The sequence below is a fragment of the Marmota monax genome, unplaced genomic scaffold (assembly GCF_021218885.2).
Source record: "Marmota monax isolate L192 unplaced genomic scaffold, Marmota_monax_Labrador192_F-V1.1 WCK01_AAM20220418_F8-fsc00637, whole genome shotgun sequence".
Lineage (NCBI taxonomy): Eukaryota > Metazoa > Chordata > Mammalia > Rodentia > Sciuridae > Marmota > Marmota monax.
Genome location: NW_026694846.1, coordinates 130,001 through 146,127, shown reverse-complemented (window position 1 = coordinate 146,127; position 16,127 = coordinate 130,001). Strand labels below are relative to the sequence as shown.

At 36.7% G+C, this 16,127-nt stretch overlaps 1 long non-coding RNA gene across 1 annotated transcript in view; it reads right to left on the bottom strand.

Moving 5' to 3' along the window:
* Nucleotides 1–12,456: 12,456 nt before the first annotated feature.
* Nucleotides 12,457–16,127, bottom strand: part of LOC131423486 (uncharacterized) — a 12,285-nt gene continuing 8,614 nt past the window's right edge. The window contains exon 3 of the long non-coding RNA XR_009225123.1: nucleotides 12,457–13,944. This is a non-coding gene — a long non-coding RNA (uncharacterized LOC131423486). The remainder of the gene's footprint in view (nucleotides 13,945–16,127) is intronic.

The window sequence follows — 16,127 nt, the reverse complement described above, 5'->3', positions numbered from 1 at the left end:
GAGAAAAAAGTACTGACACAATGCTGTGAAGAAGCAGAGATATTAAGAAACTGGATCTCATATATTGCTAGTGGGATTGAAAAATGACTCATCCTCTCTGGAAAACTCGTTGACAGTTTCTTATAAAAGTACACATGCTGTATGATCCAGCAGTGACCAATGACAGGCTTGGTCATTTCTTCCAGATAAATAAAAATTAATGATCACAAGAAAACTTGAACATATATTTTTTATAGCAGCTTTGTTCTAATACCCCAAAACTGGAAACAACTTATATACATAACAAATAATTAAATTATATAAAACATGTAATATACACAATTTATAACTATTTACCAGGCTAGTTGCCAATTTCCTAATCTTACTATATATATATATATATATATATATATATATATATATGGCATATAAATTCAAGACAGAATTATGTCATTTATTCTAACTTAACATTGATGGGAAAGAGGATATATTTGGAAATCCCATATTTCTGAAGCTCACAGTTTAGGAAATAAAACTTTTATTTTTAAAAAACTTTTTGATCTCACAATCATTTAAAATGTGTTATGCATTTTCTCACTTTTTAAAGTAGAATATGCTAATGGAAATTTAACTTCAATTGAATAATTTTAATAATTGAGGATTAGGGTTATTACTTTCTGTAAGAAATATTATTAATTGTGCATTTGATTGGTTTTAGTAGTAATTCTAGGTTTTTCCTTATTGTTGGGGAGTGTGCTGTTTCACAGTTGTGCCAATGTATGAATCCTTTGAGGAGGGCAGTTAATACCTGAAATCCATTCTAATTTGGTATCTGTAAACTTCTGTGGACAGAAGCTTAAGATTGTTAATATTCTTTGGCAGCTAAGACCAACTTAAAACTGACTGAAATAAAGTAAGTTTATTTTCATGCATGATCCTTGTGCAAATTAGTTAAGAACCACTTTGTTAATTCTAGACATTTCTTTGCTCATGTAATTTCAAGTTCTTAGTTTTGCTTTGGCATCTGAGGCATTCAAAAATTTGTACTCACTGTAAACTAAATGGCACATTATTTTTCTATTGAAGTTTTTCCTGACAAGTACAATCAAACGTGATGTATCCCTGACTTAGTATAGGCCAAAGAGTCCACTAAAGGTTTCTTCTTTTTATGACACATTCTGACATTTATTCAATTTATATGATCAAAAACAGTGTTTTGTAACATTTCTCTATGGAATGCTAGTTCTGATATACAGTTTCCAAAAAGCAGAATATTTACCTTAGTAAGTTTATAATGAAATAATGCCAATGTATTGAGTTTGACAGATCTTCCCTATAAGAAATTATTGTGTGTGTGTGTGTGTGTGTGTGTGCGCGCGTGCGTGCGTAAAACCTATTAGATACAATTAGTAGTCCATAAGCCTTAAATTGAAAAGCAAGAATCCAGAAGTAGTTTAAAAAAACAAAAAAGGTGTGGCCAAGATACTACTGGATTCTTCAAGTCCTTGCTGATTTCTTGCCCATCACAGTTTTATAAAGCTTTATTATTCTTGCATTCCTGTTGGGGCTACTTTTCTGTATGTACAGAAAATCTGTTTCACTTGCAGACTAAAACACAGAAGTGTGTATGAATTCTCCTTAAATCCTTTTTTTTTTCCTGGACAATATTATGTTGAAATGGAAATATTAAGAGTCTGGGATTTGAGTGACTTTTTGGAACAAAGCTCCCTGACTAATTGCTTTGGACAGGACACTGTGTTAGACTAAATAAACTCTTGTTGATTTCAGATATAAAAATTCCTTATTTATTCTATAATTTAAATTTGCTTGTCAAGGAACAAATTTTAAATTTCATATGTACAGATCTATCTTTAGTAAATATACTTTGCTAGGTTGTTACATAAGTCCTGCTGTAAGCTAATAAGGTAAAACAATATAAATGTCATACAAAGACTTTATACCCTTATAGATCTAACATCATGATTATAAGGAAGAAAATGCTAAGGTATAATATACATTTAAAATATCATTTTCCTATTTTTTGTATTGAATAATTATATGTGTAACTTCAGCTACCATGATAAACTTTGTTCAAAAAATACAAAAATTATGTCAGTCATAACAGCAACATAAAAAAGAACCATTAGTCAGTTTTCTTTTAGAATAACAGATTGGATACTACATCAAATTAGATACTTCTTAGTTCTCTTGAGTAATAGAAACCTATTTCACTATAATCATAAATTATTTCAAAATTAATTTTGGAATAGGAAAGTACTCTAAGCAAATAAACTTCACTTACTTTCATAAAAATGCTACAATTTAAAATTTTCTTTACCACTAAATAAATTCTGTTTTTTATGACACTTTAAAAGAAGTGTTACTTTTATTAGGAAGCTTTTCTTAATTTCACAGAAACATTTTATTTTTAAATTATACTTCTAGCTGTGTTAATGTATCATATTTTGCCTGTACTGATAAACATAATATGCTTCCTGCAATTTAGAGGAAAGTTATTAATGTAACTCATTATTACTTTGACTCCTACTTTTCAAAAATCAAAAGCCCTTCAAAAGACTTCTGGGAGAATTTTATAATATGTGCGTGTATATTCTTGTGTGTATGCATGTGTGTGTGTGTGTGTGTGTGTGTTAATAATGGAACCAATATCTGCAATGATATATTTTAAAATGTTGGTAAAGTAGCTGTGCTTAATTTGAGAATTAACAAAATTCAAAGGAAACTACATCAACCAAAATACTACCTGCTATGTACTTTAACATTAAAAAGTACTTCAGATTCATGCTATGTGGATGATCACTGTACTTTTGGTTTAGAAAAGAACTTCTTGAGACATGGATTCAATCATTCTCATATATTTACTGTTGGTATAGAGTGAAATAAAAACATTTTTATACCTTTATTTAGTTAAAGAAAAAAAACTTATTTAGTTAGATTTAAAAAAAAAAAATATGTAGTGCTGAGGATTGAACCCAGTGCCTCACATGTACTCGGCAAGGGCTCTAACACTGAGTTACAACCATAGTTCTGAAATACAAATATTTTAAAATTGCATAGTTGATTAAGTTTTCAGACTAAAAAACATCTAATTGGTTTAGTTTTTCTCACAATTTAAGAAAACCATCATCTTGTACTAACCTAGTAAATAATGGTGTTTTCACTGCTGTGGTAAAAGATCTGACAAAAACAACTTTAGAGAAGGAAGTTTATTTGAAGACTCACAGTTTCAGAGGTCTTGGTCCATAGACAGTTGGGTCCATTCCTCAGGGCTCAAGGTGAGGCTGAACATCATAGTAGAAGAGTGTGGCAGAGGTAAGCGGCTAACAGGAGGCAGTAGAGAGAGACTCCACTCACCAGATACAAAATATATACCCCTAAGGTATGCCACCAGGGACCCACCTCCTCCAGCCACACCCTACCCACCTTCAGGTACCACTCATTAATTCTATCAGGGGGTTAATTCACTGATTGGGTTAAGATTTTCATAAGCCCAATCATTTCTCCTCGAAACCTTCTTGCATTGCCTCACAAGTGAGCTTTTCTTTTTTTTTTTAAATTTGTTTTAATTAGTTATACATGACAGTAGAATGCACTGTCATGCATACTTTGATGTATCATACATAGATCACATATGAGCTTTTCAATGATAACCTTGGGTCTAGTTTTCTTTTCTGGCTGCAGCTCTGCTATGGTGTCAATGATTTTTCATAAAATTCCCTTTTCTTCATCAGTTTTTCCCAAGGAAAGAAGATACATATCAGAAACCACTAATAACATAACATGACTCTGAAAATCTAAGAAAAAGCTAAATTTTACACTATAGGAGTTAACTCCATTAGGTAACACTAAATTGTTAATATACAAGCTAGGACTTCATTTTTTGGAGGAGTGACAAAGGAAAAACATGATAAAAATTCTCCTAGATAGTTTCTCAATGACTACCCGCCCCCACAAACACACACACACATTCTAAAAGTCCTAGAAGTGTTATTGGCTGAGTATACAGTGAGTTACAAAACTTAAATAACTCAAGGGACTATGGGTAAGAGAACCCACCAGATATTATGAACATTAGTGACTTCAAAATGCAAACATTAAGCTCCCAAATATTTTGTTACATACCATCTGTGACTAATGAAACAACCACAAACACATAGGCTGTGCCATATTGTTGTATATATTGAAATGTTGTAAGTCTCCTCAAGGGTAAAAAATGCAGCCTGATATAAACAAGGTTTAGGTACCAAATATAAATCTCCCTGAAGAAATCTTATAGGGTGAATTTTGGGTCTTTAATTACATTTTAAAATTTATTCATCATTTTAACATAATGTACTTCCAGAGAGTTAACATAACTCAGAAAACAATGTCTCAGAAAAATAATTGAAAAATTTTTTTTTCTATTTTTTTAACTTCATCTGATAATGAGCAACTGAGATAGTAGGAATCAAAGTGCTAAAAAGTTATAAGACATTAAATAAATATAAGTAAAATTATTACAAGTCAGTTTAGAACAATTAAATTCAAACATTAGTCTCTGATTTCTAAAATTCAGCAAATAGCAATAAGTTAATTTTATAATTTACAGTGATCTTTTTTATGTGTTAGCAATTATTGATACTCTATATTAAACTAAAATAGTACATATGGAAGGTAGAGGGAACTGTGACCACGCACAGAGCAGGCCCAGCGGCCTGCTGAGGGGCAGAGCCGCCCCCCACCCCCCGCGCCTGCCAGGTAGGTGGAACTGTGACCACGGACAGAAAAGGCCCAGTGGCCCGCGGCGGGACAGAGCTTCCAATCACTCCTGCAAGGTAGGCGGGCCTGCGACCCACCAGCAGAAGAGGAGCAGCGGCCTGCTGATAGGCAGAGCCGCCCCCTCCCCCTGCACCGGCAAGGTAGAGGGAACTGTGACCACGCACAGAGCAGGCCCAGTGGCCTGCTGAGAGGCAGAGCCGCCCCCCACCCCCCGCGCCTGCCAGGTAGGGGAACTGTGACCACGGACAGAAAAGGCCCAGTGGCCCGCGGCGGGACAGAGCTTCCAATCACTCCTGCAAGGTAGGCGGGCCTGCGACCCACCGGCAGAAGAGCAGCAGCGACCTGCTGAGAGGCAGAGCCGCCCCCTCCCCCTGTACTGGCAAGGTAGAGGGAACTGTGACCACGCACAGAGCAGGCCCAGCGGCCTGCTGAGGGGCAGAGCCGCCCCCCACCCCCCGCGCCTGTCAGGTAGGCGGAACTGTGACCACTGACAGAAAAGGCCCAGTGGCCCGCGGAGTGGCAGAGCTTCCAATCACTCCTGCAAGGTAGGCGGGCCTTCGACCCACCGGCAGAAGAGGAGCAGCGGCCTGCTGAGAGGCAGAGCCGCCCCCTCCCCCCCGCGCCTGCAAGGTAGACGGAACTGTGACCACCATCAGAACAGGCCAGACCTGCAACCGAGAGACAGAACAGGCCCAGTGGCCTGAGGAAGGGTAGAGCCGCCCCCCCCCCTCGCCTGCAAGGTAGGCGGACCTGCGACCCACTGGCAGTACAGCCCCAGAGGCCTGCAGAGGGGCAGTGCCGCTGCCTGCGCCTGCAAAGTAGACAGAACTGTGACCACCGACAGAACAAGCCTAGCGGCCCACAGAGGGACAGAGCCGCCGCCCGCACCTGCGAGGGAGACTTTGCAACTATACAAGACCAATATAAATATATAGGGGGAAAATTCAATAGCACAACAGTTTCACCAAGTAGAAAGGAACGCGAACAGTATGAAGAGACAAGGAAAGAAAGGACCACAAGCATTGCAGGTCAACTCAACGTTAGAAGAGGTAATAGCTGCAGCAGATGGAATGTCAGATAAAGAATTCAGGATATACATGCTTCAGATGATCTGGAGTCTCAAGGAAGACATCAGACAGCAAAATCAGACAATGAAAGATCACTTCAACAATGAATTACATAAACAAATCCAAGAAGCAAAAGATCAACTATACAGGGAAATAGAGGTTATAAAAAACAAACAAACAGAAATCCTAGAAATGCAGGAAGCAATAAGCCAACTTAAAAACTCAATTGAGAATACTACCAGCAGAGTAGAACACTTAGAAGACAGAACATCAGACAATGAAGATAAATTATTTCAACTTGAAAAGAACATAGACAGCTCAGCAAGACTGTTAAGAAACAATGAGCAGAACATCCAAGAAATATGGGATAACATCAAGAGACCAAATTTAAGAGTCATTGGGATACAGGAAGGGACAGAGTTTCAAACCAAAGGAATGAGCAATCTATTCAATGAAATAATACGAGAAAACTTCCCAGACTTGAAGAATGAGACAGAACCCCAAATCCTAGAAGCCTACAGGACGCCGAATGTGCAAAATCATAAGAGACCCACACCTAGACACATTATAATGAAGATGTCCAACATACAGAATAAGGAGAGAATTTTAAAAGCTACAAGAGAAAGGAAGCAGATCACATTTAGGGGTAAGCCAATCAGGATAACAGCTGATCTTTCAACACAGACTCTGAAAGCTAGAAGATCCTGGAATAACATATTTCAAACACTGAAAGAAAATGGGTTCCAACCAAGAATTGTGTTTCCAGCGAAATTAAGCTTCAGGATGGAAGATGAAATGAAAACCTTCCACGATAAACAAAAGTTAAAAGAATTTGCAGCTAGAAAACCATCTCTTCAAAACATCCTTGGCAAAACATTACAGGAAGAGGAAATGGAAAATAACAATGAAAACCAACAGTGGGAGGTAGGACACTAAAGGGGGGAAAATAATCAAAGAGGAAAACAAACCATGTTCAGTAACATAAATAAACAAATATGGCTGGAAGAACAACCCATATCTCAATAATAACCCTAAATGTTAATGGCTTAAACTCACCAATCAAGAGACACAGGCTAGTAGAATGGATCATAAAACAAGACCCAACAATATGCTGCCTACAGGAGACGCATTTGATAGGAAAAGACATACATAGGCTGAAGGTGAAAGGTTGGGAAAAATCATATCACTCATATGGACTTCAGAAACAAGCAGGAGTATCCATACTCATATCAAATAAAATAGATTTCAAGCCAAAGTTAATCAAAAGGGATAAAGAGGGACACTACATACTGCTTAAGGGAACCATACACCAACAAGACATAACAATCATAAATATATATGCCCCAAACAATGGTGCAGCTATGTTCATCAAACAAACTCTTCTCAAGTTCAAGAGTCTAATAGACCACCATACAATAATCATGGGAGACTTCAACACACCTCTATCACCACTGGACAGATCTTCCAAACAAAAGTTGAATAAGGAAACTATAGAACTCAATAACACAATTAATAACCTAGACTTAATTGACATATATAGAATATACCACCCAACATCAAGCAGTTACACTTTTTTCTCAGCAGCACATGGATCCTTCTCAAAAATAGATCATATATTATGTCACAGGGAAACTCTTAGACAATATAAAGGAGTAGAGATAATACCATGCATCCTATCTGATCATAATGGAATGGAACTGAAAATCAATGATAAAAGAAGGAAGGGAAAAGCATACATCACTTGGAGAATGAACAATAGGTTACTGAATGATCAATGGGTTATAGAAGACATCAAGGAAGAAATTAAAAAATTCTTAGAGATTAATGAAAACACAGACACAACATATCGGAATCTATGGGACACATTGAAAGCAGTTCTAAGAGGAAAATTCATTGCTTGGAGTTCATTCCTTAAAAAAAGAAAAAACCAACAAATAAATGATCTCATACTTCATCTCAAAATCCTAGAAAAAGAAGAGCAAAACAACAGCAAAAGAAGTAGAAGGCAAGAAATAATTAAAATCAGAGCTGAAATTAATGAAATTGGAACAAAAGAAACAATTGAAAAAATTGACAAAACTAAAAGTTGGTTCTTTAAAAAAATAAACAAAATCGACAGACCCTTAGCCATGCTAGCGAAGAGAAGAAGAGAGAGAACTCAAATTACTAACATAAGGGATGAAAGAGGCAATATCACAACAGACACTTCAGAAATACAGAAGATAATCAAAAATTATTTTGAATCCTTATACTCCAATAAATTAGAAGATAGTGAAGGCATAGATAAATTTCTTAAGTCATATGATCTGCCCAGATTGAGTCAGGAGGATATAGACAACCTAAACAGACCAATATCAATTGAGGAAATAGAAGAAACCATCAAAAGACTACCAATTAAGAAAAGCCCAGGACCGGATGGGTATACAGCAGAGTTTTACAAAACCTTTAAAGAGGAACTAATACCAATACTTTTCAAGCTACTTCGGGAAATAGAAAAAGAGGGAGAACTTCCAAATTCATTCTACGAGGCCAAAATCACCCTGATACCTAAACCAGACAAAGACACTTCAAAGAAAGAAAACTACAGACCAATATCTCTAATGAACCTAGATGCAAAAATCCTCAATAAAATTCTGGCCACTCGGATACAAAAACTTATCAAAAAAATTGTGCACCATGATCAAGTAGGATTCATCCCTGGGATGCAAGGCTGGTTCAATATACGGAAATCAATAAATGTTATTCACCACATCAATAGACTTAAAAATAAGAATCATATGATCATCTCGATAGATGCGGAAAAAGCATTTGACAAAGTACAGCATCCCTTTATGTTCAAAACTCTAGAAAAACTAGGGATAACAGGAACATACCTCAATATTGTAAAAGCAATCTATGCTAAGCCTCAGGCTAGCATCATTCTGAATGGAGAAAAATTGAAGGCATTCCCTCTAAAATCTGGAACAAGACAGGGATGCCCTCTCTCACCACTTCTGTTCAACATAGTTCTCGAAACACTGGCCAGAGCAATTAGACAGACGAAAGAAATTAAAGGCATCAAAATAGGAAAAGAAGAACTTAAATTATCACTATTTGCAGATGACATGATTCTATACCTAGCAGACCCAAAAGGCTCTACAAAGAAACTATTAGAGCTAATAAATGAATTCAGCAAAGTGGCAGGATATAAAATCAACACGCATAAATCAAAGGCATTCCTGTATATCAGCGACAAATCCTCTGAAATGGAAATGAGGACAACCACTCCATTCAAAATATCTTCAAAAAAAATAAAATACTTGGGAATCAACCTAACAAAAGAGGTGAAAGACTTATACAATGAAAACTACAGAACCCTAAAGAGAGAAATAGAAGAAGATCTTAGAAGATGGAAAAATATACCCTGTTCATGGATAGGCAGAACTAACATCATCAAAATGGCGATATTACCAAAAGTTCTCTATAGGTTTAATGCAATGCCAATCAAAATCCCAACGGCATTTCTTGTAGAAATAGAGAAAGCAATCATGAAATTCATATGGAAAAACAAAAGACCCAGAATAGCAAAAACAATGCTAAGCAGGAAGTGTGAATCAGGCGGTATAGCGATACCAGACTTCAAACTATACTACAGAGCAATAGTAACAAAAACAGCATGGTACTGGTACCAAAACAGGCGGGTGGACCAATGGTACAGAGTAGAGGACACAGAAACCAATCCACAAAACTACAACTACCTTATATATGATAAAGGGGCTAAAAGCATGCAATGGAGGAAGGATAGCATCTTCAACAAATGGTGCTGGGAAAACTGGAAATCCATATGCAACAAAATGAAACTGAATCCCTTTCTCTCGCCATGCACAAAAGTTAATTCAAAATGGATCAAGGAGCTTGATATCAAATCAGAGACACGCCGTCTGATAGAAGAAAAAGTTGGCTACGATCTACATACTGTGGGGTCGGGCTCCAAATTCCTCAATAGGACACCCATAGCACAAAAGTTAATAACTAGAATCAACAAATGGGACTTACTCAAACTAAAAAGTTTTTTCTCAGCAAAAGATACAATAAGAGAGGTAAATAGAGAGCCTACATCCTGGGAACAAATCTTTATTCCTCACACTTCAGATAGAGCCCTAATATCCAGAGTATACAAAGAACTCAAAAAATTAGACAATAAGAGAACAAACAACCCAATCAACAAATGGGCCAAGGACCTGAACAGACACTTCTCAGAGGAGGACATACAGTCAATCAACAAGTACATGAAAAAATGCTCACCATCTCTAGCAGTCAGAGAAATGCAAATCAAAACCACCCTAAGATACCATCTCACTCCAGTTAGATTGGCAGCCATTATGAAGTCAAACAACAACAAGTGCTGGCGAGGATGTGGGGAAAAGGGTACACTTGTACATTGCTGGTGGGACTGCAAATTGGTGCAGCCAATTTGGAAAGCAGTATGGAGATTTCTTGGAAAGCTGGGAATGGAGCCACCATTTGACCCAGCTATTCCCCTTCTCGGTCTATTCCCTAAAGACCTAAAAAGAGCATGCTACAGGGACACTGCTACATCGATGTTCATAGCAGCACAATTCACAATAGCTAGACTGTGGAACCAACCTAGATGCCCTTCAATGGATGAATGGATAAAAAAAATGTGGCATTTATACACAATGGAGTATTACTCTGCATTAAAAAATGACAAAATCATAGAATTTGCAATGAAATGGATGGCATTAGAGCAGATTATGCTAAGTGAAGCTAGCCAATCCCTAAAAAACAAATGCCAAATGTCATCTTTGATATAAGGAGAGTAACTAAGAACAGAGTAGGGTCGAAGAGCATGAGAAGAAGATTAACATTAAACAGGGATGAGAGGTGGGAGGGAAAGGGAGAGAGAAGGGAAAATGCATGGAAATGGAAGGAGACCCTCAGAGTTATACAAAAGTACATACAAGAGGAAGTGAGGGGAAGGGGAAAAATAATATAAGGGGGACAAACGAATGTCAGTAGAGGGAGCAGAGAGAGAAGAGGGGAGGGGAGGGGAGGGGGGATAGTAGAGGATAGGAAAGGCAGCAGAATACAACAGACACTAGTATGGCAATATGTAAATCAATGGATGTGTAACTGATGTGATTCTGCAATCTGTATATGGGGTAAAAATGGGAGCTCATATCCCACTTGAATCAAATTGTGAAATATGATATATCAAGAACTATGTAATGTTTTGAACAGCCAACAATAAAAAATTAAAAAAATAAAATAAATAAAATAAAATAGTACATATGTATTTTTTTCTTTTCCTAGAGATATCTTGGTTATTTAAGACAGTTTGAAATCAATATATTTAAATACCATTTCATTATATTAAAGTAAAATGATGTCATTAAATGTTTTCATATCCATGTTCAATGCTACTTTTCTAATTAGTTTACAGTGCTTTCCAGTTTACGTTATATTTAGTATGTAGGAAAGTTTTTGTTCCTACTCAAATTGTAAAACTAAAACCTGAACTTTGATTATGAAAACTGAAAAAAACGTTTGCAATGCAGCATGATGTTAAAGACAGGAATCTAATAATCTCCCTAACTGAAATGCACAGATTAAAAACGTGTCTATGGACAGTACAGGATTGAAAATCTTCATAGTTAAAGAAAGATGAATATGTTTTGCATACAATGTCTGACAGTTCAGTAACTTGAAAATATAATCTCCTAGTAAAACAAAATAACATTAGATTAGGAAAACCCTACTTCTAAATTAATATCTGCACTTTAGCATCTGTATAGGCTAAGTATAAGTTCCCATATTTTGAACACTAGAGGGAGTGTATAAAAGAACAAACCAAAGCCAAACATAGATATCACCTCCTTTCTCAGAGTTTTGTACAACGTTCCGTCTCACCAAAGTGATTGCTTATTTCTTCTATCTTTTTTTTCAATTTAAACAATATTCCATATCCCCTTTATATGCTATTTTCCAGTTAATACAAAATTTGAAAAGACTAGTGGCAATGAAGACACACATTATGTAAGCCAAAAAAAAGGAAATGCTGTAAAATATGATATACTCTTTCTTCACTTTAGTTTATATATTCTATGAGAAGAAAACATATCTGATTTAAAAGATATCATTCTAAGTGTTTCAAATAGTTTGCCATCCCTGTGCCTAAAAGATAAAATGGTTACTCTCAAATAAGAACCAGCCTTTTTCTGATGGTGAAAACCTGAGAACCCAGGCCAAATTCAGTTTATGTAGAAAAACCATCTCCAGAATTTCCATATAGGAGGGACAACTTGGAAGCACTTGATAGGAAATTAAAAGGGTGAAGAGTTGATGAGTTGATACTTTTTAAAACTCAGAACTTTGTCTGACACATAGTAAGTATTCACTATATTATCTCTTGCTTAAAGATCCTTTGGTTATTTCAAAAGATAATATTATAAGCAACTCAGTGAGACCCTGTCTCTAAATAAAATACAAAATAGGGCTGGGGATATGGTTCAGTGGATGAGTGTCCCTGGTTTCAATCCCCAGTATCAAATATATATATATATATATATATATATATATATATATATACCTATTCTGTAAAACTCAACTCTATATATGGTTGAGTTTTACAGAATAGGTATATCAAGAGTAATACATTATGCCATCAAAGGCGGGTTAACACAAGCTCCCTCCAGCCAACGCACACATCCCTCCAATATGTAATAGACAAGAGCCCACATGAAATGCATTTAATAAATATCTATTATATGATAATTCTGTGCAAATTGTGACTATCCGATGGAAAGTAAAAGGTGATAGCTTTGATCTTAAGATATTTTAGAGCATAAGTTTTGAGTTGGAAAAGATCCAGTTATTTATTAGTTTCACTTAATGAGCATCCACTGCATGTAAGCCACTGTTCTACAAACTTTGGATACACAAAGAAACAAAACAGAGGACATCAACATCTAGGAGATGGCATTCTAGAAGTGGGAAACGAACAATAATTCATATGTGAAATAAGTTGTTCAGTGTGTCAAAAGCTGATTAGTACTAAGAAAAGAGAAAATGTAAAACAAGAGCTATAATTACATACATTGTTACCAGAATAGGCCTCAGTGAGGTGACCATTGAGCAAAATTTGAATGAGGTTAAAGAGTTATCTCAAGAGCATCTTAGGCATGAAAATGCACATAGCACATTTATTCATAAAGCTGCAAGATTACCATTCGGAACACTGGAGATCCGAATCCAGTTTTGGATACTGTGAGGTGAAGATGCCTCTTAGGCGTCCGAGTAGAGATAAAGAATAAAATATTGGCTATACAAGTTCAGATAAAACGTCTGGGCTGAATATACAGATTTCAGAGTCATAGACTTAGTGGTGGAATTTATACACAAGACCAAATAAAAGGACCAAGAAAACAAGTGTAATTAAAAAAAAAAAGATTTAAAAAATTGGGATAAGATATCCCAGAGGAAGAGTAAGTAAAGACATCAGAGAAAGAAAAATCAGTGAGGTGAGATAGTCTGCAAATTCTTCAAGACAAGTGAAGAAAGATTAATAAAAAAGACTATCAAGTGCTACCAATAGGTGACTTAATATTAGAAGTGAGAACCATTTAATTAAATAACAGAGCCATTGACAACCTAGTAGAGGCAGTTTTGGTATAGTGTTGAGAGTACAGACCTGACTGGAGTGGATTTAGGAAAGAACAGGTGATAACAAGTATATATAATTTCAATTTTTTTGTAAAGGGGAATTAAAAGTATAATGATAATTTTTAGGAGAAGTGGATTCCCTAAAATTTATTTATTTTAGGGGATTTATTATTATCTTTTTCCCTATTTGTATGCTGATAGGAATCATCTATGGAAAGTAAAATATGATGGTATATGAAAGAGAGGAGAAAAAAATTTTTTTTGTACCAGGGATTAAATCCTGCAGGACTTACCCACTAAACCACATCCCCAGCTCTTTTTGTTGTTGTTGTTGTTGTTGTGAAAGGGTCTCACTAAATTGTGTAGGGCCTTACTAATCTGCTGAGGCTGTCTTTGAACTTGAATCCTCCTGTCTCAGCCTCCCAAGCCACTGGGATTACATGCTTGTGCCACACACCTAGAAAGAGAGGAGAATCCTTAATGTTGTTTCCCAGTAGATTAGAAAGAACAGTCTCTCACATACAAGTGGAGTGATTGGTTTCAGCCCCAATCCCCTTAATAAGTATTACTTGGAATTAGATACTGAAGTTCCCATTCCTAATCAGATAATGAAAATGAGACTTAAAATATTGAATTGAAGGTTACATGGTTTGTAACAAGCAGTGAAAAGTTAACAGGCTTTTAAAAAGAAAATGCCCAGAGAACAACTGTGAAGTCAGATAAGCAAATATGAGACAGAGACATAGTGACAATAAACATGGGGAGTATAGATACTAAGTTGGATAAAAAGATGTGATGTAGATTGCCTGTGATGGTCCCTGTGCTCCTCACTGAAGGGAAGACACAGAAAAAGTCAAACAGGTTGGAAGGTTAGATTTGAACATGTGACTTTTCAGGGGGTTACTTTTTTTTTTTTTTAAGGAATGGTACAAATTAATAAACTTAAGTGGTATTTTGGTAAAATTTGTAGAAAAGGCAAAGGTAACCCCAACCTGCATGTGCTGCCTTGGGGCCAGAGAAGTCTGCAGATGGCTATGGGAAAGTCTTCCTGAGGCTTAGCTCCCATTATCACTGTCTCCCAGAGTGTGCTTGTCTGAAAGATAGTCTTCAAGTTTGTTATGCAGTTCCCCAGTTCTCTGATATATTTCACTTGTTCATTTAAGTAATGAACCTCACTGAAGTCATACAAGGGAGGAAGGCCATTTTTGTCTATGGCCAGTTTTACAGTTCCAGTACTTCATGTAGTTTGATTGTTTTTCCCAAGTGTTGGGCCCACACATTGCATTCAGCTCCCTTGCCAAACATCACAGTCTGATTTCTTGACATCCTGAAGAAGATTCAGTCACTTGGTTGGTTCTACAGTTTCATTGATTTCTCCAGTGTTCCCCTTCTTCATGTAACTGGTGAAGAAAGTATTTGAGAGAGTTCTTCAAAGCCATTCCATGAGGTAGAAGTAGTAAGCAGGGAGACACAAGAGGCACAGAGCTCCAGGTTAACTGGCCTTGTAGGGCCACAGGAGTGAGCTGGGCGGGGCCTGGGCGACTCAGCAGTGCACTGAGAGGAGCTGCAAAGGGCTGATGCAGGGATGCCAGCCAGCGCTGGGCTCTGTCCAAGCACTGGTGAAGCAGGAAATTGCTGCGACTCTGCAAAAAACCGTCTGTGGCCACTTGACATTTTAGGTAATAGGACAGTGAGTGATCTTTTAAATAGGGGAGTGGCCTGAAGAAAACAGTGATTAAGATTTAGCTGGCAGTGTTGGGGATGAATTGACTAGGGGGAAGCAGAAAGATTAGTGCTAGGTCTATTAAACCATCATCCATGAAATTAATAGCATAGGTATTAGAGAGAGAGTGGTGAGAAAAAGAAGGCAGCCAGTCTGAAATCTCCTGCTTAGCAATGATGTAATGCATTTGTTGCATCTTGAACTTTCCCTTTATAGTCTTGACAGCCTTCACCAAATATAACTTCTATTATTATTTGGATAATAGTTCACTACTGAATTGTGAGTTTCAAGATGACAGGGACCACATATGTTTGGCTCACTGTTTTATCTACATAGTAAGCATCCCAAAAGAAATGTTTGAATAGCAAATTATCTATAAAGGTATATCAAAAAAGTGGATAAGGAAACTGAAGAAAGGAGGAATAAAGGAAAAGAGGAAGGAAAGAGAAAAGAGGGAAGACTAAATAGGGGAAAAAGATAAATGATAGGGGAAATGCAGGAGGAGAAAGAGGAAAAACATCAGGATGAATATGTTGCTGCCAGGAATAGGGGAGCTTGAATGGACAAGATTTAAAGCAGGAAATACAGAATTCAACTCCGTCATTTGTCTTTATGTTGGTTCACTTCTTTGTTTCTGCCATCTTGTATTAAAAATAATTATAGTAACCTCAAAGGGTGACTCTGAGGATTAAGTAAGCTAACTCAGAGCAGCACCTGGTACATCTTGAGCACTGAACAGATGTCAACCATGTATGTTATCATTACCACGTTCACCGTATGTCTTCAATAATGGGTGCTGTGCCATAGAGCAGGGACACCATTATAACATCTCCTGTCTCTACAGCAACAGAGGCAGAAGACACATAAAACTAACTCATGGGTGAGCAAAAAGTCTCCCTTCTAGTAAGAGGTGCCAC